The sequence below is a fragment of the Lissotriton helveticus genome, chromosome 2_1 (genome assembly GCF_964261635.1).
Source record: "Lissotriton helveticus chromosome 2_1, aLisHel1.1, whole genome shotgun sequence".
In the NCBI taxonomy this organism is placed as follows: Eukaryota; Metazoa; Chordata; class Amphibia; order Caudata; family Salamandridae; genus Lissotriton; species Lissotriton helveticus.
The window spans coordinates 1,116,151,552-1,116,179,046 of NC_136059.1; the positions used below are offsets into that span (position 1 = coordinate 1,116,151,552).

Consider the following 27,495-nt stretch of genomic DNA (forward strand, 5'->3'; position numbering starts at 1 on the left):
TCTGAATAATGCCACCCTTTCATGCTTGATACCCAGTCCTACAAGAAATCTTGCCATCACAGTGGAAACTAGTTGAACTCCATTGTCCGTAACCAAACACTTTGGTATTCCTTCTTCCAAAAACGCATTCCTCAGAAATTCAATTACCACTTCTGACGTAATATGTTCAACAGATTTCACTAAGAACCATTTACTATGGTAATCAACTAAAAGAATCAGAAATCTACTCCTTATACCTAACCTATCAATTGGACTCAAAAAATCCAACGCTAATTTCTCCCAGGGTCGATTAGGAACACTTACACACCCCAGTGGTGGTTGCTGGATCACTCTACATTTGTCGCTGTTACTTCACGCTTGGCAATCCTTTACAACCTCTTCTACCGCCCTATCCATTTCAGGCCATCAAAAATTCTGTCCCAATCTTCTTTTGCACATGCTTCACCCTAAGTGTCCTTCGTGTACAAGTTTAACCAATTTACCTCTCAACACCCTAGGTGTAACTACACAATTACATCTTAAGACTTTATCCATTTGAATACTCAACTGATCTTTGACCTTCAAATATTTCTTTAGTTCTTCATTCAAAGTCATCATATCTTTCCAACCATCACGTATGACGTCCTTGACTTCCCTGTACTCCCTATCACTATTAAGGGCTTCATTCCACTCTTCTTGCTTTAAGGCTAAGTCTATATCATTGATAATGCATGGAGATTCTACTTCAGATACCAAGGAAAAATCCTCTTCTTCTTCCTCAACCGGCATGCATGATAAGCAGTCAGCTACGACATTCCTGTTCCCCCTAACAAAATCAATAGAAAAATTGTAATCCATTACTGATATTAACCATCTAGAAATTCGTGGAGTAACATTCCCTTCAAGACCTTTTCCCCCTTTGAAAATGTGCACTAAAGGCTTGTAGTCAGTCCTTAAAACGAAAGACAAACCCCATAAATAAAACTTAAAATGGTTTATTGCCCAACAGCAACCCAAAGCCTCCTTCTCAATAGCTGAATAAGATCTCTCAGCTCCCTGCAAACGTCGTGACGCAAACCCAATCAGGCTTTCATCATCAGCTGTTCTTTGAGTCAAAACAGCACCCAACCCCACATTACTAGCATCAGTCGTCAATATAGTTCTTCTTGACACATCGAAATGAGCCAAGGTAGGTGCAGTAACCAATGACGTTTTGATTTTTTCAAATGCTGCCTCACATAAAGCATTCCATTCAAATGACACTCCTTTTTTAAATAACATTCTCATAGGTTCCACGGTACTCGAGAAGTTAGGTACAAACTTCGAACAGGCTAGACCAAGAAATTATTTTAACAAGTCTTTATCTGATGGTTGAGGAGCATCTATAATCGCTTTTACAATACTTTTCTATGGTCTATTACCGCTAGCAGATATCTCATGACCTAGGTAATTTACTCGCCTTTTTCTTAGTTGACACTTTTCTTTCTTTATTGTCAACCCATGGTTAGCAATCCTTTCCAAAACTTTACTCATCAACTCATCATGATCTTTAAAAGACTTGCCCACAATCATTATGTCGTCCTGAATGCATAAAATGCTATGCATCCCTTGAAATATATTTTGCATAACTCTTTGAAACACCGCAGAGGCTGAAGCTAACCCAAATGGCATACGCCGATAGCGATAAGCCCCTAACGGTGTGACAAAGGAAGTTAATGGTCGCGACTCTGGATGGAAATTTATTTGGTGATAAGCAGCGGACATGTCTAGGACACTAAAAACTTCTCCACCACCCATCACGCTCAACATCTCCGTTATATTTGGTAGTGGTTGCCTATCAACCCATATGTTCTGATTTAAATCTCTTAAGTCTATGCATAGGCACATTTTATTTCCCTCCTTGGGTGCGACGACAATCGGAGCAAGCCATTCCGATGATTTGATTGGATCAATAATCTTACATTCTAGCAATTTATCAAGCTCCTTCTGTAATGGTTCTCTCATTAACAAAGGTATGGGCCTAACTTGATGCACAACTGGGCGAGCATTCTTTTTCAAGATAATCTGGTGAGTAAAATGTTTTAACATACCCAAATTATCAGTGAATACATGGGGAAATGAAGCCATTAAACTTTCCCCCCAATCTAAATTATCTTTTAAAACAGGTAAATCGCATATCTGTGCAGATTCTACTACCATCACTGGTTCCTTAGCATTAGGATTAAGAATGATGTTCAGGTCTTTTTGATGGCGCCACCCTAAAAGGTTTGACCCATCATCAGTCACATATACTCTACCATGAACACTATTATTTTTAAAAATCATGTCCATCCATTCCATCCCCACAATGTTTATCCTTTTCCCACCATACCCCACAGCACTTATATCGGACTGTTGTAGATCCTTCAAATTTTTCTTCAACTCCTTCAGGTATACTTCCTTAGATATCAATGTGAATAAACTACCTGAATCTGCTAATACTTTAATTCCGATATTCCCAAAAACAATTTCACAATAGGGTTTCTCTAGTTTCTCTGTACTTTCCATTTGTATATCTATGTTCACATGAATAAACACTTTATGTTTTGACATACCACATTCGTCAATAGAAAGCATGAATTCTTCTTTTATCTCTCCTAAATTTTCTATGGTCTTTACACTGGAGGTCTGACCTTTAAATCTACACATCTTACCCAAATAACCCTTCCTTCCGCATGATCTACATGTTACATTCCTAGCACCGCATGAGAGACTAGAGGCAATGTGCCCAGGACATCCACACCTATAACATGTAATTTATCTTCTTGCAACCACATTTGGTGCATTAGGTGCATTAGAATTCTTTTCATTTGTAGAATTAAGTGTGTACAGGACTTCTGCTTTCGAAGCTTTCTTTAGTCCCACTTCATCTACATCTAGAGCCACTACTTCTTTCTCTGAAGATTTAATGTTCAATTTTCCAATATCAATTTCTTTCATCCAAACAGCAGTGTGTTCTAAACTCCTGGCAATCTGCATTGCTTCGTCTAGCGTAGGATCCAAGGATAACAGTCTTTCTTTGACTTTCTTGTCTTTGGTACATCTCACAATCACGAATCAAAGATTCTGCTAAATTTTGGAACTCACATGTTACTGCTAAACCACGCAGCGTAACCACATAAGTCATAATGTCTTCATCATGGGCTTGTGCATGACAAAAAAAATGTATGTCTCTCAAAAACTACACAAAGTTTAGGGGTAAAATGTTTTTCAAGCATTTGTATGGACATTTCATATACATTTACAGGTTGTCCATTACCAATTCCTAAAGAAATCTCAGGAAGATCGTCGTAAATTCTCCTTCCCTTTGTCCCTAGGTGGTGTAACAAGATCGCTTGTCTTCTTAACGGACCATATTTATCACCACCTATCGCTAAAATATATGTGTAAAAAATATTTTTCCACCTCTTCCAGGGAATAATGGGTTCTCCAGGGAGTGGTAAAAATTAAGGTGGGGCAGCCATGCTTTGATCTGACATATCTGAAATTAAAATTTAAACAACAAGCTACCAAAATTAATTAAAAAAATAAATTGTAATAATAAACTAAAATAATAATCTAAAATAACAGTCTAAAATAATTATCTAAAATAACTATCTAAAATAATTATTTAAAATAATTATCTAAAATAATTACCTAAAATAATTATTATTCCTTGTTTTCTCTGCAGAGCTTTCACTTTGTAATATTAAGTTTTTCTTTCATCTCCACCAGTACAGGGAGCTACACTGGACAAACTTGAATCAGTCGACAGGATCCTCACAGTGGATGCCACAGGTAAGAATTATTCAAAATTCCGCTTTTATTTTTACTAAATTGTTGCTTAAATTGATGACACACTGTGGCAATGTTTATTTAGGAAAGATTCTTTGCTTTTCCAGGGGTGGAGGTCACTCAATTATCTGCCCCCTGCGCAGATAGAAGTCCTTGTCGCCATAAAATGTAGTAACCACAGAGGCAGTGGTTAATGAATAAAAGCCTTTATTCATAGAAGTACATCTATCATAAGAGTCCAGGGCTTCATCCTGGACTCCTCCCTGTCAATGACCAGACAAGTCAACGCCGTCTCATCTTCGTGCTTCAACACCCTGCGCATGCTCCGCAAGATCTTCAGATGGATCCCCACCAAGACCAGGAAGACGGTCACCCAGGCACTCGTCACCAGCCGACTGGACTACGGGAACACCCTCTACGCCGGAACCACAGCCAAACTTCAAAAAAGACTCCAACGCATCCAGAACGCCTCCGCACGACTCATCCTGGACATCCCCCGACACAGCCACATCACCAGACACCTGAGAGACCTGCACTGGCTCCCCGTCAACAAGAGGATCACGTTCAGACTCCTCACCCACGCACACAAGGCTCTCCACGACCTGGGCCCCAAGTACCTCAATGACCGCATGACCTTCTACACGCCCACCCGCCAGCTACGATCGACCAGCAACGCCCTCGCCACCGTACCACGCATCCGCAGAGCCACCGCCGGAGGAAGATCCTTCTCCTACCTGGCAGCCAAGACTTGGAACTCCCTCCCACCCACCTTCGGCGAACCCAAGACCATCTCTCCTTCAGGAAGCAGCTCAAGACCTGGCTGTTCGAGCAGTAACATACCCCTCTCCCCCAGCGCCTTGAGACCCTCCCAGGTGAGTAGCGCGCTTTACAAATGCCGTGATTGATTGATTGATTGATTGATCTTCACAAGTGTACAGCAACCTCCAGCTTCATCAACTGACTCTCTTCACAGAATCTCTCAGTGATGTCATTCTATGTCATCACTGAGTTCTACAATGAAAGAATGAAATCTCCACACACTACTACTTAGTGTCCCTGCTTCTATAGGGTGCACACACTCCATGCACTAACGTGAGGCTTAATGCACATACCTGTCTTCACAGTGTCCTCAGTAGATTTTCTAGCAGGAGGAGAAAATTGAAAGAAGTACAAATCTTACTTGTGTTAAGGCCGACTTGTTCCATCGTGATTCATTCATCCCTATACCTATACACTGGGCCGTGTTGTCCTAATCTTAACAAATACTTAGTGTTATAATTTCTAGTGGGTGAGTTCCCTAAAAACTCTGTGTTGACAATTGTGATCCCATGAAAATTAATATTTGTGAGATGGGTGATCTGTCTGGGTACTGTTTTGGTTATCTTTTGTTAATACCTACACCTGCATAGATGTGCAGACTGCACTAGGTCCAGATCTCAATCCGAAATTCTATCCATTGGTGATGTGATTTGCCATTCAATTTGACATGCATCAGTTCATAACCTCTCTTGCTTACCTACTGTTTGTTTTATTCAAGCGCCATGCGGATCAGGCGGTTGGTGTTGCCTTCTAGTCACTGTTAGACCTGGCATTTCTTGGCATGATTACCCCTGACTTTTTGCCTCTACCTCCTCTATTTTTGATGCTGTGATGGATTTAGTTTTGCTTGCTTAGATGCTTTGGGCACTTTGCCACTGCTGATCAGTGTCAAAGTGCATGTGCTCCCTGTATAAAGTGTTATGGTAATTGGTTGTCCATAATTGGTATGTTTACCTTACTAGTAAAGTCCCTAGTAAAGCGAACCATGTGTGCTAGGGCTGGTAATGCAAATTCTACTAGTGGGCCTGCAGCACTAATTGTGCCATCCACACAAGTATCCCTGAGAAGAGATCTCAGGTCTGCCACTGCAGTGCTTGCGCGCAGTTTGTTAACTGCCTTGTTGTCCTGGCAAGTGTGTCCACTTGCCAGGCCTTACCTTCCCTTTTTATGCACATCAGACTCCCCTATAGTAGGCCCAAGGGACCCCCCTCAGCAGGGTGCAGTGTATGTGAAAGGTAGGACATGTACTGAGGTGTGTACCTTGTCCTAACAGTGAAATACTGCAAAATTAGTTTTTCACTGTTGCAAGGCCATCTTGCCCATAGGACAGAATGGGGAATGCTGTGTCCCATGTTTCCAGCATATCTTCCCTTAGGCATAAGATTGAGGGATGGAGTGTAGTGTGCCTGAGCTCAGAATTTAATAACACATCTTTTTGTGAAGATGGTTTTTACATTGTGTGCTTAGAACCACGTTTTTAAAAGTGGCTGGTTTCTTGTCTTAAACTATCTTGTGTGCCTCTGCCTGGTCGCACTGAGTCCCCGAGCTGCCCGTATCTGCCCAGCAGTACCAGGCTGCCCCTTTGAGCTATGACCGTTGTCTCTGGAGTTGGGGCCTAGTGGGGGCCCGAGATGACCCCGCAGATTACGAACCACATTATTATTGCATTGCGAACTGACTGATTCTTGCATTGTGAACGCATTATTATTGCAATACGAACTGCCTAATTCTTGCATTGCGAAATGCATTAGTATTGCATTACAAACTGCCTGATTCTTGCATTACAAACTGCATTGTGATTGCGTTATGAACTGCCTGATTCTTGCATTACGAACCGCATTGTTATTGCATTACGAACTGCCTGATTCTTGCATTACGAACCGCATTATTATTGCATTACGAACTGCCTGATTCTTGCATTAAGGACTGTCTTATTACCACATTATGAACTGCATTACGAACTGCATAGCATTGCATTAGGACTGCATTAGGGATCGTGAATTGCTCATTAACACCGCGAGAACCTTCAAGTGATTGCTGGCCTAATAACTGGCCAAGTGAAATATTACGAATACGCATATGTTGGATTTCTATCGTGTGGTCTCATCGTATTCCTCTTTATAAAGATACCGATATTTTTATGAAACCAGTGTGGTATCCATTTGTGATGTTATCACTGTGTTACTGGGAGTGTGGTTGCAAATACTTTACACATTGCCTTGGAGATAAGCCTGGCTGCTCGTGCCAAGCTACCAGGGGGTGAGCAGGGGTTATCTAAGGGTGTTTCCCTCCTTACCCTGACTAGAAGCAAGGGTCCCTATTAGGGCTAAGGTACCTACCTCAGCCAACTAGAGACCCCCAGTTCTAAGAGCCACACACTGCGGGAGGAAGAGAGTTTTATGGAAAATTCATTGCTTGTAGTTCCACCAAGTAAAATTGGTATGCATAGTATCGTTGGTTATACATTCACAGCCTTTCTAAACATGACCTGATGATTATTTAATGTGTGAACTATTGTAATCACTGTTTTCTTAAGGCTGGGGGCGCTAGGTGGTGCATGACCAATATGGCCGCACTGTAGTGGGGCTCTTAGCGCCCAGCTGCATCATCCTACATTTTATCCTGCTCGCAGATGACTAAACTGTCTCTACTGTCACTCCGAGCACTCATGATATCCTCCGCTACCCCCCAATGCCAAAATAGTGGGCCCTGGAAGCTGGCGGCCGTGCCGGCGCGTGCAGACTTGTTGGCGCTGAGGCACTGGTCCATACTGCTGGAGTGCGAGTCAACAGTCTTTGCCTAATTGAGCCCCTGGCGCGCACGTGTGTGCTGGGCTGCTCCGAGGAGAGCGCGCTGCGACTGCAGACAACATTCACCAGGTGAGACTGCTGATCGAGTCTCAGGCTGCATTGTGCTCTCATCGCCCCCTGGCGTTGCAGAGAGAGTGCCTTGGTGTATGGTGGCGGCCTGACTTGATCTGCTACTGAGGCCCCCACAGTGCTGCGTCAGGTGCCACCTCTGCCTCCCGTTGTACTGCAGCCCTCCCGCGCGGATCTGATCCATAAGGACTTGGCAGCGCTACTGCATGGCCTAATGCAATTGACGTATTTTCGGACTTGTGTTGCAGGGAGTCCGACCACACACAGTTCTGCATGCTTCTCCAGTGCGCCTCTACAGCGCAGGACTCCTTGCCACAGCTCCACTGCTATTGCTCTCCTATGTACTGGCTGTGCACTGGTGTGGACATTGGCTAAGACACACAGGCCTACTGCATTCTACCCTCTTTGGTTTCTAGCTGTTGGGGTGTGTTATATGGACTGCCACTTCCCCCTTGCTTTGCTATGAAGCGTGCGTCAAGTATGGACAGTATCGGATATATAGGGAAGGTCGGTACTTCCAGATCGCGCTACGTTGTGATTGTTCCGTCTATCCCAACATTCTATTTGCTGCAAACCTCTGGGTGCGCATGGAGGTTGGAACCAGCTATAGAAGATACTATAGCCCACAGCTGTAGCAACTGCCCTGGCTTTAGTGCTTGCTACATGCACACATTTTAACTGTCCGGAGGACTGAAGGCCTGTTTAAGCAAATTCTATCCACGCTCTGCCCTATCTTAATCCACCCACAGAGGTGAAGCCCTGGCGTGCCAGAGGATCTCTATCAAATATTCAAGCTGAAGGCCTGTCTGTCACGTAGGTGTGTCTGGTCCTCCCCGCCTTTTGCAACACACAGATTCACCAGACTTTTTGGCCAGTCTCCCCCGGAGCTTTGACCTGATCACAGTTACATTGCGCTAGATTCGATATGGGGAAAACAGACAGCAAGCAATCAAAGTTGCCCTTTGAGGCCAGGAAAACTAACATGCGCTCCAGCGCCGATGAGCCAGATAATACCGGAGCAGAGCGGATGCAAGATCCAGAAGCTTCCCTGGAGGATGAGGTCAAAGCCCTCCTGCTCGCAATGAAGCACAGCCTTACCTCCATAGAGTCCAAAATAGACACCATGAACGCTCGACTGGATTCTTTGGTACAGAAGCTGGACATGTATGAAGAAAGGATCGTGGAGGCGGAAAAACACATTTCAGATGGAGAAGACACCATGACCCAAATGCAAAAGCACATCGCCCAAATGGATAAAGTCCTCAAGGTGATCGCCGCAAAGAATGTGGATTTAGAAGCATGCAGTAGGCGTAATAACGTGCATGTTATTGGAATTCCAGAAAGTACCAACATTGGTAAGATTGAGGATTTCGCTGAACGCATACTGTGCGGGACTTTTGGCGATGAAGCATTCTCGAAGCACCTTCCCATCGAAAGGGCGCATCGCTCCTTGGGTCCCAGGCCTCCCCCAGGAAGTCATCCTCGCCCGATTATTGCTTGTTTCCTCAATTTCCGAGACCGCGATGTGGCTCTGAAGCTTGCCCGAGAGAAAAGACAACTGAACTTCGAGGGTAAAGACTTTACTGTATACCCTGACTTCACTCCGACAGTCCAAGAGGCAAGGCGGAAATTAATTCAAGTGAAGCTGAAACTGCGCAAGGCACACATTGATTATGTGTTGCTGTATCCGGCTCGCCTACGTGTTACCCACCATGGGCGACAATATTTCTTCAATTACGCCCAACAAGTGGAAGACATTCTTAAGCGACTCAAACGACACACCTCTCCTCGCCTGTCACAGGGGGCCCTGTCCAGGTCCACGTTACCGGCATCAAACTTAGATGGATGGTTTGTGTCCCCCGGAGCTACCATGGACTTCTACAGGCGCCTGGTATTTTTAAAGACCCAGCTGATCGGGGTGACTGTTCCTCTTGTCCAGGACCATCTGCCTGACGGAATATCTACCTCGCACAATGCTTGATTGATATTGCCATGATGCTACCCACAGATAAGTAGATTGTGTGGCGGGGAGGTGGAGAGAGAGGAACTGTCATTGTATGCAGGACTGACAACAAACTATGCTGGGCCACTTTCTTCCTCCATTTTAGCCCAAGATGGATCTCTTCCATCATCTGGTGGGAAGAGAGAACCTAATGTGCCCCCTAATATACCCCCCCGAGGTCGTTCACCATATAATTTGGGACTTTAACAGTCGCATGACTAGTTATGTTGAATGGGAGGTGGGTGGGCGAATGGACTCGGAACACTTGGCCGGGACATATTCCGACAACGCGCCGGTGTGCTTGACTCTGTCCCCTCCGTCACTCTACTTTACTCCCAAGAGCTGGAGACTCATCCCGGAGACGCTCCTAGATGCGGTCTTTAAGTCCGAACTGGGAGAGCAAATCACTGATTTTTTTCAAAGGAATATTGGTTCGGTCACACACGTTAGCACAGTATGGGAGCCCTTTAAAGTCACGGTGCGTGTTTTTTGTATGGCCAAGAGTTCTGGAGTGTTGCAAGACATCTGAAGATACCTGCGACGCCTGGAGGGGGAGCTTAAAACACTGGAAAGAGACATGGGGAATTACATTAATGGCACACTTTAGGCAGCCTCTAGAGATACCCTCTCAGAAAACAAAGACACTGCTGAAAGAGAAACTCGCTTCAGGGGGAAATACTTCACTGAGCGTCAGTATGGCGAAGGGGAGCGGCCACGGAGAGCACTGGCAGAAGGGATTCGTAAGCTTCGCTTTTCCAATTATATTGCAGAATTTAAAGATTACACTGGCGTGAGGCATAGGGATAGCGGGGATATACTGGATGCTTTCACTACCTATTATGTAACTTTATATAGCACCCGCAGACAAAATCCACTTGACCTGTCTGATTATTTAAGGGATGTATGTATTGGCTGGCAGTTGTATGACGTTACAACGCATTCCGTTGCAACGCATGCCTTAACCACGCATGCGTTACAACACGAATGCCTTCTCTACGCTTATCCTTTACCACGAAAATGCCTTTAACACGCACACTTTTACAACGATTTTCGTTGTTAAACTATCCATGTTAATGGCATTTTCATGTTAAAGGATATCTCCTATCAGTACTAATTAACCCTAAAAATTAACCCTTCTAATTTACCCCTGCACAACACCACCTCCTCATTCCTCCTTATCTCTACACGTCCTCTCCACTGCAAGCACTTCCAATTTGCATTTCACGTGGTTTAGAGGAAGCGGAAGTTTCTTTCCATTTCCTCTTACGTCGCTGATTGCCTCCACATCTTTTTTCTTCTTTTCCAGAAAACGACGGAATCAGGTGCGTTTCTTTTTTTTTGGGGGGGGTAGACCCCCCAAGCTCCTTTTTTTTAAACCCATGTTTTTTTTGTTTTCTTGGGGGGAGACCACCCCCCCAAACCCCCCGTTTTTTTACTACGTTTCTCGTAGTAAAGGTATGCGTGATAAAGGCTATTAGTTGTAACCACGCATGCGTTGTAATGCATGCATGGTTATGGTTATGCATGGAAACGGCCGCGTTGTAGTGGCCGTTTCCCTTGGCTGGCTAGGAGATTCGCAGAGGGAATTCCTTGCAGCGCTTTTCGAAGCAGAGGAGATCCACACTATCATGCAAATGAAGTCTGGTAAGGCCCCAGGGTCGGACGGCCTCCCAATAGACTTTTACAAAACTTAAGCAAATCACTTGATCCCTATACTGAAAGCAGTCTATGAAGAAGCTCATGAAACAGGTATCTTCCCGAGCTCAATGAGGGAGGCCCTCATTACCTCCCTTTTAAAACCAAACAAACCTGCAGACTCTTGTAATTCCTACCGGCCGCTATCCTTAATCAATAATGACATAAAAATACTTGCCAAAATGCTAGCTAATAGGCTGAGCCTCCTGATGGAGAAACTGATCAGGCGGGCTTCATTCCGGGGAGAGCGACATCCCGTAATCTTCGCACATTATTCTCCATCTTACATAATGTAGACTCTAACCTGGCTCTTGCGGCGGCCTTTCTAGACGCCAAAAAGGCCTTTGACTCAGTTGAATGGGACTATTTATTCAACATATTGCAGTGTATGGGTATTCCCAAGGGATACCTGGCATGGGTACACCTATATAACTCACCAGTGGCTAAATTTCTGATTAATGGTCTGGTCTCTTCGTCATTTCCCATCACGCGAGGCACGCGGCAGGGATGCCCAATTTTCCCGCTCCTTTTCGCTCTTGCGATTGAGCCCCTTGCAGCCAAAATCAGACAGCATCACCCTGATAAAGCCCTGCAGTGTCAAATGCGTTCAATTCTCATCTCCCTCTACGCAGATGATATCACCCTGTATATTAGAGACCCTCAGCAGAAATTAAACCCTATGTTACATGAGTTTGTCTGCTCCGGAAATTGTCGGGGATCCATATCAATTGGGCGAAATTCCAGCTCTTTCCTCTCACCTCTTCTACGGCGCAGTTTGACCCTGTCTTCCCTATAGAATGGTGTACTACGGTGGTGAAATATCTGGGAATACATGTCACCTTGGATTGGGAAGAATTAATGCATTTAAACTATGGCAGAACTCTAGCACATATTACTAGATGGATTGCCCTTCCCCTATCCATGGCTGCCGCGCTTCTCTCATAAAGATGGCTATTCTCCCCAAGCTACAGTACCTGTTCATGAACATCCCATTTGACCCCTGTAGACATTTTTTTAAGATGCTATGTACTGAGATGATTCGGTTGGTATGGGGAGGCACACAAGCCAGATTGAAATGGGAGGTGCTCGCCAGGCCCTATTTTCATGAAGGGTTTGATATTCCGGATCTGGAATTGTATTATATTTGTGCGCAAGCACACTACGCCCACTTCTGGTTTCACCCACTTAAGTACATGCCGCAAGAGGTGGTGGAGCATTGGCTGGCAGATCCCGTACCTTGAAGGGAGTCATATTGAGCACGCCCTAATCTCGTGAGGCTGACCCTACAGCAGTCACATGCACAGTGAAATCCTGGCAACGTATAGCCATGCGCCTGTAAATGCCTATGGTATACTCACCCATACTCCCTCTAACGATTCACCCTCAGATGCCGGTCCTACAAGAGTTTTTTTTTAAATGTACTAAAGTCAAGTTTGGCATACGTACGTGGGGAGACTTTAATCGGAACGGGAAATTCCGCACATCACAGCAGATGTTCGCTGCATCCACACCCTCTCCCATGGATGTTTTTTTATCTGTTCGGCTGCGACAAGGCATTAATGAACACACACCGTCATATCTGCATGAACTGCAAACACTAGCTCCCTACACACGCTGTTCCTAATGGAGACGGCTTCACATGTAGTGTCCACATTATACCACAACATATACTCCAACCAAAACCAGGGGTGTTGTGCTTCGCGGGCGAAATGGGAATTGGACCTGGGGCAGACAGTTACGGAAAAACAATGGCTTTACTGCTGCAGACAGACAGAAATGGTGTCCTCAAGCTGTCGCTTACACATTATACACTATAAATTCTTGCACCGCATATATTATACACCCGTCAAATTGCATAGACTTGGACTGCGTGATCCCAACTGTTGCGACAGATGTGGGATGTGACGGGCAGGTTTTCTACATCTTGCTTGGACCTGCCCCAGTGTCACAGAATATTGAACACAAGTCTTTGTGGCATTGCAACAGATAACATCGCCCCTTGTTAAGATGTCATCATTAACTGCTCTTCTCAGTTATACAGAGCCTATTGAGGTGGGGCACCGAAGGTTTGTTTCCCAAGGGTTGCTACTGGCTAAGCGAAGAATAGCCTGTAGATGGGGAAGGGGCAGAGATCCTAAATTCAAGGACTGGGTTAAGGATATGCTATTCTGGCAGGATCAAATGACTAGCTATGCGGAGCTATTACCATTGGCCTCGAGACCCAGGGACATATGGGATCCTCTCAAACATATCTCCTTGCACATCCAATTTCTACCTCTAATGAACCATAATTATACCATTGTATGTTATTTAACCATGATTTAAATATGTATACCATCCCGGAAATGTGTTGGTAGTTCCCTGTAGCCATTGCTGTCTTGTTTCTCCCTCCAGTGATCCGGGTTAGCACTGTGTATATATTTTGGTGTGTTGCCAGTCTCCTGCAGGATGTTACAACAGATACTGTCTAATATAACTTGTTACGCCTGTCAATGGTAACATCTATACTGTGTAGATACGCACACATCTGTGCAGTTTACTAATTGTATAGGTTTTATGGTTTTAAACAAAGTAAAAAAATAAATAAATAAATAAACTGTTTTCTCAAGTCTACCGTACTCAGAGCCAAATTGGCACATACTGTATTCAATTTAAGGGCATACAGTGGTTCGGTTTCCAAATTTGTACCGCCTGGTGCTCTCTGACCCCTAGAGTATGTTACCCATAGGTTGTCCTAGACTGCGCCAGAATGGCTTTAACGAAAAACTTTTTGAATTTGAAGGAGAAAATTATTTACAGATCCACAGAACTTTGATGGGCAGTCCAATTGCCCCTAGCCTCGCCTGTCTATACGTCCATGATTTCCAGATGAACCAAATCTATGAAAACAACAACTCCTTTGACACCAAAGTTTTGGTGTGGAAGAGGTTCATAGACGACATTTTCTTTATCTGGAGAGGCTCGAAAACAGAAGCGGCAGAATTTTTTACCTGGATAAATACCAGAGATGAATACCTCAACTTCACTTTGACTACAAGCAGGCAGTCCATCACCTTTCTGGACTTGAAGATCTGGTCTGAGAAATAGATACTCAAAACAGAGGTTTTCTACAAACCAACACCAACTGATGTAAATAATATCCTCCGTTATGACAGCTTTCACCCCAAAGCCCCAAGAGACAACCTACCGGTGGGCCAATTCTTGAGACTTCGCAGGAATTGTTCGGAGAAAAAAATCATACGAAGGATATGCTGAGGTACTATCGAAAAAACTCCAAGAAAAGTCCTACCCCAATAAACTGGTAAAAAGGGCGTTCAAGAGAGCAAAAAATATTCCTAGGGAAACGTACGCAAAACCTCAAAACGCCAAGTTACTTTGCATAACCACCTATGGCACGGAATCCAATGCAGTGAAAAGGATAATACTGCGCCATTGGAAGACCCTAAGCTCTGGATCACTAAGGACAGAAAGATCCATGTTTGCTTTCAAAAGAGGGACATCCCCGAGGGACTTAGTGGTACACACCCGCCAACGAGCAACAAATGTTGAGAACCGCACAATACACATGTTGTGGAACCTGCCCCTTGACAAAAGCTAGCAAGGAGATCAACCTGGGTCTGAGAACCCCTTGGGAACAGAAAAAACATTCAAATTGTAATAGCAGTAATGTGGTATACGTTATCACGTGCAAGTGCCAGCTGAGGTACTTCAGCATGACAACACGCAAAATAAAAGAGCGGATAAATTAACATCGCTGCACATTCCAATGCGGGAATACAATCACTAAAATGATGTGCCATTTCCAGACATCCGGCCCCAATGAGAATGATTTCACCTGGACGGTGATAGAAAAACTACCAACAACAGTCAGTGACAAACAGTTATTAACACTGGAACAGAGGTGAATTTATCGCCTCTCAAGCTCTATGAGTAGGTTGAACGAAGATAATACCCTGGACAACCCTGACTTAAGATTTGACAGTGAGAGATCATGAAATGCGAAAATGGTTCAGCAGAGACGCAGTCAATGATCTAATTGGCATCATGGTAACCCTCAGGACCAACATCCTTTGACTACATCAGGAACTGTATGGGGGGTCGACTGCCCAATAATAAAACCTAAATCAATTATAGATCACAATGGTGGTGAATGAGCTACAACATTTGGTTAATACATTGCATAAGCAGCCTACAATTGAAATTTCAAATTTTCCCACGTAACCAGTGAAACACGACATACACATTAGTGTTGTATGTCACTTATCTTCTTACCACCTCAAAAATGCACGTATTCCAACTGAAATAAACAGATATATGGACACATTTAATGCTCATTCGTTTTTTACTAAATTCAAAGCATAGCTATTTTATTAAAAGCGGATAACAACCGCAGATTACATGTTCATAAATCATGACTAATGGGCAGGATATAATTGAGAATAGCGGTACGGAAAATAAACATTGCCCAAGAAATCAATTATGGGCAAACACTGAAAGAAATTCAAATGAAACAAACACCACTGTGCATATAAACTACACATACGCCCTAAAAAGCTAACTTTCCCAGCATTCGCGCGGTAATGGGCACTTGCACCTTTTGATTACGCGTGTCACATGAGCAGAACCACGGGCACAAACAGACCCGCCCCGCCAGCCTTAGCACACAGCGCCAAACGGAGTGGGGCAAGAGAGGTATACCGGCAGAGCTAGCCCTTTGACGAAGTAAGTTGAGTGAATGGTTGTGTGTGAAATAGTTGCGACGGTTGTCTCTATTGACACCGCCACCACAGAATGAGAGGGGCGTGCTGGGAAGGTGAGCGAGATTACACCACGTAGATTGGTTGCAGCACCGGTTTTGCAAGTTTACACGGTAGCTTGCGAATCCATCACCAGAAAACCGCATTAACTGTCTATCAGCCTTATTCATCAACGGGCCGTTTTGCGAGCCCCTAATAGCGATTCATAGCGAATCGCTATTAAGGACTCGCAAAACGGTATTCATGTAGGAATTGCTAAATAAATAGCGATTCCTACACATTCCTTATTTGCGAGTAGCAAATTGCTAATCGCAAATAAGGAATAACTCCCCATTCATTCCTATGGGCCAAAAGGCCCATAGGAATGAATGGGGAGTATTCCTTATTTGCGATTAGCAATTTGCTACTCGCAAATAAGATAGCGATTTAAAGGGTGCCAGGGGTGTCCAAAGGACACCCTGTAGCACCCCTTAAATGCAAATTGAAACTGGTGTTGCGCACACACATGTCCAAAGGACATGTGTGTGTGCAACATGCAACTTAGAAAAATGCTTTTAAAAGCATTTTTCTAAGTTTTTGCTATTTACCGAGAGGTCTGGCGGCCCGAAATTACGAATTAGCAATTTAAAAATGGTTGATGAATTGCATTTAAGGAATCTCAAATAGAGATTCCTTAAATGTAATTCCTCTCAATTTAGCGAATTAGCAATTACCGATTTTTGCATTTGGGATGATGAATCCCAAATGCAAAAATTGCGCTCGCGAGCGCAATTCGGCTTGATGAATCAGGCTGTATATCCCTAATATATTTTGCGCACGTTTGGGTAACATACTCTAGGGGGCCAGAGAGCACCAAGCGGTAAAAATTTGGAAACAGAACCACCATATGCCCTTAAAAATGAATACAGTATGTGCCGATTTGGCTCTGAGTATGGTAGCCTCGAGAAAACAGTGATTACAATAGTTCATGCATTAAATAATTATCAGGTTATGTTTAGACAGGCTGTGAATGCATAACCAACGATACTATGCATACCAATTGTACATTGGTGGAAATACAAGCGATGAATTTTGCATAAAACTCTCTTCCTCCTGCACTGTGTGACTATAAGGCAGCACCAAATGCCTGATCCGCATGTCGCTTGACAAATAGTAGGTAAGCAAGAGAGGTTATGAACTGATGCATGTCAAATTAAATGGCAAATCACATCGCAAATGGATAGAATTTCAAAGCACTACTTCTAGGATTGACATCTGGACCTGGTGTAGTCTGCACAATCTACGCAGGTGCAGGTATTAACAAAAGATAACCAAAACAGTACCCAGACAGATCACCCAACTCACAAATATTAATTTTCACGGGATCACAATTTTCAACACAGACTTTTTAGGGAACTCACCCACTAGAAATTGTAACACTAAGTATTTGTTAAGATTAGGACAACACCGTCCAGTGTATAGGGATGATGAATCACGATGAAACAAGTCTGCCTTAACACACACTGGCAATTGTAGGCTGGGCGACTTGTTTGGCTGCCTTCCACCTGCAGCCCTAGACGCAACCTGACCCTCCTGGGTGCCCTCGAGAAGCTCCTGCGCCATTGCTGGCCCAGATCCGCCCTTTGATGTGGTGCCTTCTTCGGACTGGGTGGCCCCGAGCCATCATAGCCCTGCAGCGTTTCCTGGTGCCTGCCCGGATCTCCTCCGTGCCTCCGCGCCACTCCTGAGCTCTACCCGTAGCCGCTGCCCGCTGGAAGCTCTGGGGCCTACCATTCTTTGGGCACTGATCTACCCGCTCTACTTGGACTAACGAGCCGAGTGTGTGCCGCCCCTCTTCCTTCATTGGCCATATCTCCTGCCACACTCTGACTCCCCTTGGACCTGCACGCTGCATCCTTGACATCTTTATTTCCCATGGCGTCGTTAAAGGCGACCAGACCCTCCAACCAGAGGCAGCTCAACAAGAACTCCTGGGGCGCTAGGGGAGGCGAGAAACCTGCACCCTCCCCATAGACCCCGAGTCTTACGTCCCCCTCGCCAGGAGCGAAGACCCTTACCCTGGAGGACGTTATGCAGGCGATTGCTGGGGTGAGGTCATCCCTGGAGATGCGGATTGACTCGGTCAATATAGAGGTGACGCTGCTGAGGGCTGACCTGCGGAAAATGGACTCCAAGGTCAAGGATGTGGAAGTTAAAACTGCGGCCCTGATTGACGATACTTCTACCCTCCAACGACAGGTGGAACAGCTCCAGACACAACAGCAACAAATGAGCGAGCTCCTGGATGGTTATGAAGGAAGGGCGCGACGTAACAACATTCGAATTTTGGGCGTGCCGGAACGGATGGAGGAGCCAGCAGCAGACCTCTTTGTCGAAAACCTGATCACCACCCACCTCCGCCCAAAGAAGCTTTCGACCTTCTTCTCCATTGAGCGAGCGCACAGGGTCCCAGGAGGCAGACCCAAGCCAGGGGCACCCCCACGACCTATAATTGCGAGGGTCTTCAATTTCCGCGACCGTGACGCCATCCTGCAGACAGCCCGGGCAGGACCGTCTCTTCTCCTGGAGAATGCCCGCATTACATTGTTCCCGGACTATACCATGAAGGTCCAGGCTAGGCGCCGTAGCTTCCTGGAAGTCAAGAAAGCTCTACGGGACAAGCAAATCAAGTATTCCATGCTTTTCCCGCCAAAATTGCGGGTGGAACACGACGGCAAGGCGTGGTTCTTCTTCTCGCCGGAGGAAGTATGGGACTGGCTGGAGGGCTGGCGCCGTGCTGGGAGATCTCCGAGCCGACGGGATGCCCGTGACGACCAAGACGATCACGCAAGTACTGAACAGATGCCAGGAAGCCAGGACCTCTTTACCGGTACAAATGATGTGGGGGAATAGTGTCACTACACCTTGGGGAGCCGGCTATGCACGGCCTTTGGGGTGCTGATCGGCGGGCATGCTCCTCTTAAGGGGACTTAATGGTAGGGACCGCTTTGACGTTACAGTTCTCCACGCCATGTCAGCTCCTGCTTCCGGATGGTGTGTTCTTCGGCCCAAGGTGAGGCCGCACTAACTACTTACCAGGTACTCTATTTTATATGTGAATTTGGCACTGGGATTTGTATACCGTTTAACTTCTTCCTGTATTTTATGGTCGCATCACTACTAGTGTCAGGCGGGGGTGGCACCGGCTCACCGAGCACCCCTAACATGGTTGGGAGGGCGACAGGCACTCTGCCTAGTTGGGGTGTGGATAGTTTCAAGTCCGCGGGCAGGGAAGCAGGGAGGGGGGATGGATGGGGGGGTGGGTGGGTCTGGGTTTCTACTGATGTTATCGCATTGTCATTGTTTTCCTTGTGTTTTTTTTTTGTTGATTTGCAGAGTCCTCTTCTGTCACATTGGTCAGGTCTCTAGATCCACTATAGGTCTTAAGCTGACTAGCAGTTCGCCCCGTGGGCTACCTGGTCCACTAGGGCCTTATGAGCTTCCTCTTCCTCAATGTTGCGTTGCCTTCCCGCACTGGTATTTCCGTCAGCCCTACATTCACTTCTCCTTCCTGATGATCCCCTTAGTTCATAATGAAGATGCACCCCCGCTCTCGAACCCTCACGATCCTGTCCTGGAATGTTAACGGGCTGGGTCATAAGATTAAGAGAAGTGTGGTCCTCCAATACCTTCGTCGCCACTCCCCCGATATTGTCTTCCTACAGGAAACACACCTGGTGGGTAACACTTGCAGGGCTCTCCAACGAGGGGGCTATACATTATTAGTTCACGCGGGCTTCACTTCGGGATCCCGCGGCACGGGGATCCTGATTAAAAAAAGCCTGGCACTTACTGATTCCAAGACGTGGGCTGACCCCCTGGGCCGCATTGCGACTGTCGAAGCTACATGGGAGGGCCGCCCGCTGAATCTGGTCTCCGTCTATATTCCACCTACACTCGTACAGGACTCCCTTAAAGAACTAGGCACTCGCATATTTGGCCTCCCCGTTGGTACATTACTGATCGGCGGTGATTTCAACCACACGATGTGCGATGACCTAGATCGCAGCCCTAAGCGCAGCTCTCATCGGTCGCGCTCCGACTTATCCGACTTTGCTCAGGCCATGGGGTTGGTAGACATGTGGCGCCACCAGAACCCGACTACAGCATATTTTACACATTATTCAAACGCACACAAAAGCATGTCCCGCATTGATTATTTGTTCTGCCCCAGAGCTGATCTCGGCTTCTTCCTCCGACCACGAGGTCTTCCACGAGGCATCTCCGATCACTCGCCCCTAAGTGTAGACCTGACCTACCATCGTCCATATACCCGGGGCCCTATAGTTATTAGCCCCTGGCTTATGCAGATACCTGATATTAAAGACGCTCTCTTTGAACGTACCGAATTTTACTTCGCTGAAAATGTCGGCTCCGTTGACTCCGCGGTGATACTCTGGGAGGCATACTTGGCGGTCGTAAAGGGCGAGGCGCTGACACTGAAAACGGGCTACTTACGTAAACATAATGAACAGATCCTCCGGGCAGAATCGGACCTCGTCCATCTCGAAATGGCACACAACACCGCTCCCACTGTCGACACCGCTGCTTACCTCCGTACACAACAACTGGCCTACCAAGCGCTGGCCCAGGAGAGGGCGCGAGCCCGCCTGCTACACTCGCGCCACCGGGTTTATGAATTCGGAGATACTGCTGGAAAAATGCTCGCTTGGCTTGAGCGCCGAGATCAGGGCTCTAGGTGGGTGCCCTCCATCCTTAGGCCGGATGGGATCACAGTTAATGACCCGCAAGATATTGCGGAGGCTTTTGCGGACCACTTGGAGAAGGTGTATACTGCGGGTCCCTCCTACACACCAGAAGAATCTAGACAACTCCTGGCGGAGATGCGTCTCCCACTTATTTCTGAAGAAGATAGGGCAGCATTGGACGCTGACGTTACAGTGGAAGAACTTACGTCGGCACTATTTGCCGTTAACTCCGGCAAAGCTATGGGCCCAGATGGAGTCCCAATCGAATTCCTCAAAGGCATGGCCGGAGAGATTACCCCACATCTAAGAAATATGTTTCTACGAAGTCGAGACGATGGTGTCCTCCCAATGGCTCAGCGGCTGGCCTCCATTGTTGTACTCCTCAAACCGAATAAACCGCCCGATTGTTGCGGATCTTATCGACCTATCTCCTTGATTAGCGCAGAGGCGAAGGTCCTGGCTAAGATGTTGGCTACTCGTCTACTTCTAGTGCTCCCCTCCCTCATCCATGATGATCAATCTGGTTTTCTTCCAGGCCGCAACACAGCATTGAACCTGCGTTGAGTCAATAATGTCATGAGTCGTCAATCAGTTATCCAACAGGATGCGGCCATTTTATCCCTTGACGCTACAATGGCGTTTGATTCGATCGAATGGCCCTACCTCTTCGAGGTCCTAACCCGCTTTGGCTTCGGGCCCCAATTTATCAGCTAGGTACAGCTTTTATACACAGACCTCTTTGCCCAGGTTAGGGTCAACGACCACACTTCGCGCCGGTTTCGTCTCCATAGGGGCACCAGACAGGGCTGCCCTCTATCCCCGTTACTCTTCGCTCTTACCCTCGAGCCCCTCGCGCACTGGGTCCGCACAGACGTCTCCATCAGGGGTCTCCAGTGGAAGGATGAAGTGGTGGACAAAATCTCCCTTTATGCCGACAACATCTTGATTTATGTGTCCTCACCGCGGTCTTCCATCAACAGCCTGTTTCAGGTCCTCACTAATTTTGGTAAATATTCAGGTTATTCCATTAACTGGACTAAATCCACGCTATATATGTTGCATGGCCCCCCTCCTCGACTGCCCCAGGGGTTCTCCATCGCGATAGCCACTGATGGCTTTCAATATCTTGGTATTTATATCACACCTGACCCGAAGGTTTTTCATGACCGAAATTTACTAGCCCCCTACGCAGACTCCGCAGCGACGTTGCACATTGGCGATCCCTCCCGCTGTCTCTTCCGGGCAGAGCGGCTCTGTTTAAAATGCTAGCTCTTCCGCACTTTCTCTATGCCCTGCAAAACTGTCCCTTCTTGATCCCAGACTCTTATTTTCGCATGGTGGAGGGAGAGCTTAGTCTTCTACTGTGGGACGGTGGTGCCGCTCGGATTGCCCTGTCTAAACTTTTTCAAGGCTGGTACGACGGAGGCATTGCCCTGCCCAACCTCCGCCTCTACTATTGGGCGTCACAGTTGGTGGCCGTCAACCATTGGATACACGGCTCACCCCTTAATCCGGCCTTCCTCCTTGATAGAATCCAAACTGGACGGGAGGGCTACCTGGGAGCCCTCTATAGCAAGCCCGCTAAACATAGATACGTCGGCCCTATGGCCCACACAGTTGCACTGTGGCACAAAGCCAATAAGAATCTAGGGTGGGCTGACACGCTCACTAAAGCTACCCCCTTGTGGTCGTCACAACGCTTGGGATCCCTCTGCTTTTCCCAGGGATTCGGCAACTGGGACATGATAGGGATTTCTGAGGTGGGGGATCTGGTTCACAAAGGTTCTATTCTGTCTTTTAAGGCTCTCCAGACCAAGTACTCCTTGGCATCCACTGAATTCTTTCGTTATCTGCAAATTTCTCATGCCATTCGGTCCGCCATTCCAGACCTCTCTTCGATTCCTCTTATTTCTCCCCTAGAAGACAGGTTGTTATCAGAACCGCTCCCTGAGAAGGCTATCTCCTACACTTATCGAAAACTGTGTAATAACCTTCCCAACTCTTTCCCGTCACTGCGAGTCAAATGGGAAGCTGACCTGGGCCCCTTCGATGGGGAAGAGTGGCGTTCGGCCCTCATGTCCTTTAGACAAGCGGCTATCTGCCATAGGTTTCGCCTGATACAGCTGAAGGTGTTGCATAGGGCTTACATCTCTGCTCTTACTTTGGCGAAAATTGGACGGCGCCCTGACCCCTTGTGCCTGCGAGGCTGTAACTTACCTGGCACCTTCTTTCACATACTGTGGGACTGTCCAAGAATACAGGAGTTCTGGGGCCGCGTTCTCACGAAAATGAGCGACTCTTTGGGTAAACCATTGCCACCACTGCCGAGACCATGTGTCCTTTCTGTCTGGGGTGCCAACGACCTTAATGTTCAAGAACTACAATGGGCGACTCTGGGTTTTCTGCTAGCCAAACGCTCCATTGCAATGAAGTGGGGTTCCCGAGATAGACCCTTAGTGGTGGGATGGGTGGCTGAGATGGATCGATGCATGATAGCGGAGAAGACTGTATACAAGATACGGGGTTGCCCTAAGGTGTGGGACAGGAAGTGGGGGCACTGGAATGTATACAGAGGCGAACTGTGTGATTCTCCGTCTGCTGAATTGGCTATGTCACGTGCTGGACCTGTGGGAAGGATTCGACATTAATTATTGCTGCGTCCTTACTGTGATGTCCCTTCCTATTTGATACTACAAGTGTGACTATTATTTGACTCTGCTTTTTTCTCATTTAATTTTTATTTTATTTTCATGTTTCACTTATGTGGTTGCTGTTGATTTTATAATAGACAATACTGAACAGTTGATTATACTGCCTTACGATCGCATCCCTGGTCTTATCATCACGTCTTGACCTGTACTTGCCGCCGAGCCTCTGGGATGTCGGCATGCGGGCTGTGTCCTATTCTGTGTTTCCGTGGCTATTATACGCTGCCGGCCCCAGGGTTGTAGGCAATCACCAGCTGTGTATACCATACCTATTGCAATAAAAACTGTTTATAAAAAGTCTGCCTTAACACAAGTAAGATTATTACTTCTTCCAATTTTCCCAATTCTTCCAATTTTCTCCCTCTGCTAGAAAATCTACTGAGGACACTGTGAAGACAGGTTAGCGCATTAGGCCTCACGTTAGTGCATGGAGTGTGTGCACCCCATAGAAGCAGGGACACTAAGTAGTAGATAAATAGCCCTGATAAAGGCCCCAGACCCACTAGGGCCGAAACATGTTGGTACTTTAAGAGGGATACAACTGAACAATTATATTCAGTAAACCCCAACATATTCACAGTTTTTTTATGCCCCAGGTACCCTCCGGATAGAACATATTGTTTGGGTATACCTGAAGGTATTTTTAATTATCACTAATCTGGTTCCCTGCATCACCGGTACTTGCTTTATATAAGAACTCACATTACATCTATGGTTGAGTCTGCCCGGTTGTACCATCTTACCCGGGTGTGGATAGACACCTATGATGAAGCATGTCAAGATAAGTGAGCGAGGCGTCTACTCCAATAACTGTGCATTTACCAAAGAAAAAGCAGTGGGAGATTATCACATCCTGTTACAACTCTTGTACTTCTTTTTTTATTTTTATTAAAAAGGCCTGAATTTCCAAGGAGAATTCACATGGCAGCCGTTGCTCATATGTTCTAAGACTGTAATTGGGAGATTGCAACTGATCGGCTATTTTCTCACTCTCTCTTGTGTTAAAGAAGAAAAAGAAACATTTTCTGAACAGTCTTCATGAAAATCGGAGTGCTAAGGTACGATATGGCCAATCAGGAGAACTTTCGGATACCTTTCCCTAGCCAGGGGCGTGCGTCAAGGGTACGTGTTGGCACCACTGTTTTTTATCCTGTATATTAATGATTTCGATGTGTTTTTATCAGATTCAACTAAGGATGTGACAACAATTGCAAACCTAGCTGTTTCAGCTTTGTTATATGCAGATTATGCGGTGTCGATGGCTAGAACACCTCATGCCCTTCTCAGTTTGGTTGAATCATTCGTGTCTTTCATGAATTTGTTAGATATGAAAAATGATTATGAGAAATCTCATATCATGGCATGTGGCCCTGGTAAGAAAGCCTTGTCTATGCTAAATCTAGGTGGAAAACAGCTATCAGCAATTACAAGCTTTTGTTATTTAGGCTGGTGTTTGATGCTAGTAATTCATGGCAGTCCCAAGTAAACAATGCGCAGCCAAAACTTGGGAGGGCAGCGTGTACACTTTTTTAACTTAGCTGGGAGGGATGTCAGGACTACATTTTCTCAAAATGTATAAGATGCAATGTGTTCCAACCACTACTTATGGAGCTGAGGTTTGGGGATTTCACAACGCCACCCCAATTCAGGTGGAAGAAAATAGAATATGCAGGAGACTGCTTAACCTCCCTTCTTCCAGCCCAAATTTTACTCTGCACTCTGTATTGAATCTAGAGTATATTCAAGATAACATTAGATTGCCCCCCTAAAACTCTGGGATAATGTCTGGAGTAACAAGGAGGCTTGTTTTAAGGGGTCAATTATTGCTGACTGTTTGAACATGGATGGGGAACTCTCTATACCTTGGTTGAGTTACGTATGCAAAACAATAGTTGATATTGGCCTTCCAGAACTGTTCAGTGCCTCCAGTTCGATTAGTAAACCCACCATTAAATTGGTTAAGCAGAGCTTTGCAGAACACATTTTCCCTCTGCGGTTACAGGAGATTGCTAGTAAGCATAGTGTTATACATTACTATTCTCAGTTCTCTTTGGTCGACATTGCTTTATATCTGACGTTAGACTTAACCTAATGGGAGAGATCACTCCTATTTAGATTTAAGTTGGGTTCGGTTTGGCGTCTATTTGGAAGGTGCATAGAGTAAGGATCGCCCCCCATGTCACTGTAACGGCAAGGCAGAACAGTCTTTGCTACAGAATTTCCTTTCAGAAACACAGGATTGTACTAACCTATCTTCAAATGTTGAATAGTCCAGCTCTCTGTTTTACTGTTTCTTGCTTTCTTAAGCTGGCCATCCACAGTAGAAATACAATGGAGAGGATGTAATATGGTATCTTAGTTGTTTTAATCATGTTTTATACTATCCATATTTGATACATTGTTATGGTTTTAACTTTTACTTATTGTATTGCACTGAGACCAGTACATTGTGACACTGAATTTATGTATATATTTCATTGTATTATATTTTTTATCATGTGCTTTTATGATCTTTTGAAGATCGAATAAAGATTTAATAATGAATTAATAATTATAACATTTTAACTCTTCTACTCCCAGGATTTTTCAAATGAGGGTAACCAAAGCAAAATCCCTCGCCCAAAAGGGAAATCTGTGAGATTCCATGTAATAATATACCATGCTACATGCTTTAATATACTGTAATAACAGTATACCCTTGAATGCTTATTGACTTTAAATCATAATTTTCTAAATGAGTACACTAGATCAACCTCCTTTATCATAACATTAAATAATAAAGAGATCAGGCCAGTAGGTTGGATCATTGAATTGGCAGTATAACCAACTGAGGCCTGCTATATTGAGCATAAGCTTTACCAGAAAGGAGAAAAAGTGTAAAACAAGCACTGTTCTTCAGCAGAAGCATACGGATGTACGACATTACAACGCATGCTTTTACATCGCATGCTTTTACAACGTGAGTTTTACAACGCATACCATTACAACGCATAGTGCTTTGGGGCGCTGGATAGTGAATTATTTAATTTACTATTCCAACTCCAGTCTCCGTGGATAGTAGGGAAGGTGTTGGATAGTAAATTAAATATATTCCCTATCCTAGAGCGCCCCCCAGCGCAATGCGTTGTAATGGTTTGCGTTGTAAAAGTTGCGATGTAAAAGCATTGCGTGGTAAAGGTTGCGTTGTAAGTGATGTTTCCCGAAGCATACAACCTCAGTCCAATTGAATGAGGTCGTCAAGGGAATGAACATATGGGTGGAACTAAAGAGCTTCTCTCAGAAGTGAGAAAGAATGCCCCTTTTCCGTTGATCACATAAGGTCTGGCGACAGCTGGTATTGTCAAACCAGACCTAAAAATCAAGGGGGCAGATAGGGTGGGGGTAAACAAGGAGGGTTGTTCTTCAGTTGACTGGAGTATGATTTTTTTTTAAAAAGGCATTATGTTAAAAAGAATTATTTTGTCTTAAAAAACAGCTTCTTTGATGTAGAATATTGACAGAATTCAAGACCTTTTTTAAATACCTGAGTATTTGAAATCGCACCACGATGACATTTGGCAACGGGTTTTGAGAAAGAAATTGGGTGAATTTTGCTTGGTTTTTGTGTGAGTTAGGTTTTTGAAGAAAGGATATTAAAACAAGATGAACCCGTATGACACAATTACAGCTAAAAAAGATCTTGCTTTATAACGTAGGCTGATAGGCAGAGTTTTAAGGATATTCACCTCTATGGAATTTAACATGCCTAGTACAAAGTTGGGAAAATAAGAAAAAACTTGAATTGTTTTATATTTGATACCAACATTTAAAAAAACTTGTAAATAAAAAACTCTACCAGTATACTTTCAAAATAGAAGTTACTTTTAAATCTGAGCGAAAGGCGTGGCAGTTCCAATACCAAACATTACTCAGGAAAGCTCACCATTTTTTCTTTTAACATCAGAGTGGGCTGTTTGCTGAAGTACAGCTCTGAGTTAATTCTAAAATGCTGTTTCTAACAGCTTTTTCAACACTACTCAGCAAGATAGTTAATCTTACTTTTTAACTGCTGTTCATCCGCGTCATACATTTTTCTTAAAGGAATGAATTGCTGTA

General features: G+C 45.2%; 1 protein-coding gene and 1 pseudogene across 3 annotated transcripts in view; one reads left to right on the plus strand and one right to left on the minus strand.

Moving 5' to 3' along the window:
- The window catches only part of LOC144818472 (uncharacterized), a 301,011-nt gene that overhangs the window by 9,310 nt on the left and 264,206 nt on the right, over positions 1 to 27,495 (plus strand). Inside the window, exons 2-3 of one of the 3 annotated variants that reach the window (XM_078675938.1) lie at positions 3,733 to 3,795; positions 24,408 to 24,522. The gene's annotated coding sequence lies outside the window, so the exon portion shown is untranslated. The remainder of the gene's footprint in view (positions 1 to 3,732; positions 3,796 to 24,407; positions 24,523 to 27,495) is intronic. The other 2 variants (XM_078675940.1, XM_078675939.1) reach the window with 2 other exon arrangements.
- Positions 2,776 to 3,497, minus strand: LOC144820210 (uncharacterized; annotated as a pseudogene).